General features: G+C 37.6%; 1 pseudogene across 1 annotated transcript; it reads left to right on the top strand.

The window, feature by feature from the left end:
* Positions 1–633: 633 nt before the first annotated feature.
* LOC311608874 (large ribosomal subunit protein uL16-like) lies at positions 634–2037 on the top strand (annotated as a pseudogene). The gene is made up of 2 exons: positions 634–1354; positions 1907–2037. The product of its transcript is annotated as a large ribosomal subunit protein uL16-like (transcript).
* The last annotated feature ends 2011 nt before the right edge of the window (positions 2038–4048 follow it).

The following is a 4048-nucleotide window of genomic DNA, read 5'->3' on the forward strand; positions in this document are numbered from 1 at the left end:
TGAAAAATCAGTGGCTAGGTACAAACCCCTAAATGTCCTTTATAATATTTATTATACGGTCATGCAGCTTAATCAAAGCTATCTTCTATTCCGGATACTGTTTAATCCAAACCACGCTCCCTCTTATGTTTCAATTTTTATTTTTGAGAAAAATGGCAGCAATATCCCATAAGGAATAAAGTAAATCCCAAAATTATAGGCTGACAGCTGCTTTATTTTTATGGCATAAATCCTTAAACTACCATGACTAGCATAAAACAAGGGAAATTTTTTTCTAAAACCAATACATTATTCAGTGAATTTGCTAATTCATTATTCACAAAATGAGTTTGGGGAAATATACTTTACAAGAAAGAAAAGTGTTTATTTAGTTATCCTTAATTTTATTCAAATATAAGCCTAATGTATTGTCCTTTGGATTATTACCATAATATAACATGCATAATATGTAGTAGCTTAGTCTACTCTTTTACAGAATAAAATAATGATTCTAAGATATGAAATATCCAGAGAGATTTTGGCTTGTTTCATCTTGTAGGAGAAAGATGGTATCAATATTCTGTGAGCTAAGTGCTGGGAAATGCCTAGCAATGAACAGTAGAAGATTCATAACACACCACTTTTTCACATGAAATGACAATAGAAACAGGATATAAGAAATGCTTTGCATCTTTTCCTCCAGCGCGCCACCTATGGTCCAGCCGGCCTGACCGGTGTTACTGGTATTGTAAGAACAAGCCTTATCCAAAGTGTCGCTTCTGCCGGGGTGTCCCTGGTGCTAAAATCCACATCTTTGACTTGGGACGAAAGAAGGCAAAAGTTGATGAATTCCCACTTTGTGGCCACATGGTATCAGATGAATATGAACAACTCTCTTCTGAAGCACTGGAGGCTGCCTGTATCTGTGCCAACAAACACATGGTGAAGAGTTGTGGCAAGGATGACATTCGTATTTGAGTGAGGCTACATCCTTTCCATGTCATCTGAATCAACAAGATGTTGTCCTGTGCTGGGGCTGACAGGCTCCAGAGAGGTATGCGTGGTGCCTTTGGGAAACCGCAGGACACAGTGGCCGGGGTTCACATTGGCCAGGTCATCATGCCCATCCGCACTAAGCTGCAGAGTAAAGAGCATGTGATTGAGGCTCTGAGTAGAGCCAAGTTCAAGTTCCCTGGGCGCCGGAAGAGCCACATCTCAAAGAAGTGGGGCTTCACTAAGTTTAATGCAGATGAGTTTGAAGACATGGTTGCTGAGAAGTGACTCATTCCTGATGGCTGTGGGGTCAAATATATTCCCAATCGTGGTCCAGTGGACAAATGGAGAGAGCCCTGCATCCTTGAGGAGGGCTTCCACTGTGATGCTCTTCTGTACCCTACCAAATCTTGTTCAGTAATCAATCTCACAGCCAGTTTAAAAAAAAATAAGAAAGAAATGCTTTGCAGAACTGGAGAGATGTCTAGGAGGTTAAGGGCATTGACTGCTCCTCCAAAGGTCTTGAGTTCAATTCCCAGTAATTGCATGGTGGCTCACAACCATCTATAATGTGGTCTGATGTCTTCTTCTTGCCTGCAGGTGTACATGCAGACAGATCACTGTATCCATAATAATAAATAAATACATCTTTTTTAAAAGATTAAAATAAAGAAATGCTTTGCTAGAATGTGTGCTTCACAGTCTAAATGGCCAGACTTCTTCCCACAAGGAAATGCCAGAACAGCTAAAGGGAAAAACATACAAACGTATCTCCCTATCTTAGCGCTAGTGTTTGCAAAATGTTCAGTGGTCACTGATGTTAACGTGTCACTTGGATAATGCCAATTAGAAGCATATGTGCGGATCATTTTTAAAGCAATCAATGAGAAAATGTTTGAAACGTATTTTGAGTGACTGATTTCCATTTCTACAGACATCAAAAAACTGGTCTTATGCGATAGAGTTCCATGTTCTATTGATCTTTGTGGCAAATGGTTCTACATTCTCAAGTGCTCTCCAGGCGGCGGGGGTCAGACCTTCAGTGAAATTGTGCAAGGAACATAGTGATGACCACACGGGGGTCACTTATTATGTGTCATCATCAGGCCCTCAATTTTAGCAGCAGATATACTATTTTGAGATGTTTTGTGGTGTTTTGATTTTTTTCTTTTTTAGATAAATAGAGTAGAATTTTTAATTTTTCTTCTGGCCAACACATTAAGGAAAATGTCAAAACACATGACCTATATGTGAGCTAATACGATAATACTAAGAATTGGATGCAAGCTTGTAGTCTGTGAACTGGAGGAAGAAGAGAACTTGGGTGAAAATTCCTGTGACGTTCTAAATAGAATAAAGAAGCAATAAGAAAAGAAGCAATAAGAAAACATACAGGTCCACAATGCCACAGTGATTTAGCAAGAAAAATTGTTTGACTGATAAGTGGTACATGCTGAGAGACTCTAACAAAATGCTTATTCTTTAAATGTCCTTGCCCTTTTTCCTTTACAAGTTCTACAGGTAGGATAATTAGGAAATTCTCCATGATGAAAACTATGATCCCTCTAAATCAATGTACATATCTATCTAAATATTCTTTTTCTGATAATTTTTTGTAATTTTCAGGAATATAGATGGAATTGACAAATATTACACTTAGTAGGGAATCAGGCCAAAAGGATGGCTAAAATATATTTAGAATACGTATCATGACCAGTTTCACAGTTCTCAGTTGGGTCGCCACTAGAACTCTGACTGAGAGTGGGTGTAGAGACAGGAGTAGAGGAGAAACCGCTGTTCTCTGCTTGTTTGTCTCCAGGGGACAGAGCTTCACACGAGGATGGAGTAACACGATAGGATGTGAGGATGTGCTTGCAGTGGATGTGATGGAGAGCTTAGAGAAGAAGTGCACGGAGGGTACAGGGCTTACATAGTACTTACGTGAAAACAGTAATCTCATGAGAGACTCAGATGTGCCTTCCATCAAAATAACCTGTAACAAGTAACATGTAGGGGCCCCCACAATTCTGGAGAACCCACAAACATAACTTTTGGGCTCTCATACGTTTGGCAATTTTAGGACAATATAAGTTTCCTAAGGATCAGCTCAGTTAATAATGAATGACACGCTTATTTTATGTAAGAAGTACATCTGAAGGGTTTAAAGAAAATAAGATAAGCATGTGTGGCTATTCAAATTTTTTGGGTAAGAGTCCGTTGAGAGCCAGGCAAGCTGGTGCACGCCTGTGATCCAGCAAAAACGGAGGCAGAGAGAGGTGGATCTCTGAGAGTTTGAAGCCAGCCAGTCTACACAGCCAGTCCAGCACAGCCACGGCTACACAGGAAAACCCTGTCTTGGAAAAAAATATTCAATTTTCTTGACTATAAAATTCAAAACTTTCAGAGAAAAAATATATATGGTATGTGATATCTCTTAGATAGAATAATTAATGTTGAGAGCCAACATAAACCAATCACTCTAATTAACCATAATACTAAATGTTTAATGTACAAAACACATACGTAGTTTAGAAAGATAATACAAAGATTTACTGATGGTATATATATTTTAATTTTAAGGATTTTTTTGCTCCTTAGGTTTAAATTTCATTTAATTTCAACTTACATAAAAATTAATGACATATGAAATAGCAAAATAAATATAAAAACAATTTCAAAGAAATGTGCAAAGCCATACTACTAGGAAATATCATTAACATTACTAACCAGAAGAGGAAATACATGAAAAGTAAATTAAGGCAGAAATTTTAACTGACCACAATCAGGGACTTAATATGTCCCCCAAGTGGTCAGATATAACCCAATCCTCATAGCATTTTGTGTCTTAAACATAATGGGAATACTGTTTTTAAAGATTTAATTATAGTTATTTTCTGCTGAAAGTATTTTATCCTTTTCATAGGTACCTGCTCTCAATGACCCTCTCTTGTTTGTTTTCTCCCTCTCACTTTTCATTTCACACAAATTATATATATATGCACACATGCACATATATATTATTTATTATATTTACAAATAGGTAGAAACAGGGCAGCATGGTAGCTCAGGAGACAAA

This window comes from Acomys minous, assembly GCF_964271855.1.
Source record: "Acomys minous genome assembly, chromosome: 11".
In the NCBI taxonomy this organism is placed as follows: domain Eukaryota; kingdom Metazoa; phylum Chordata; class Mammalia; order Rodentia; family Muridae; genus Acomys; species Acomys minous.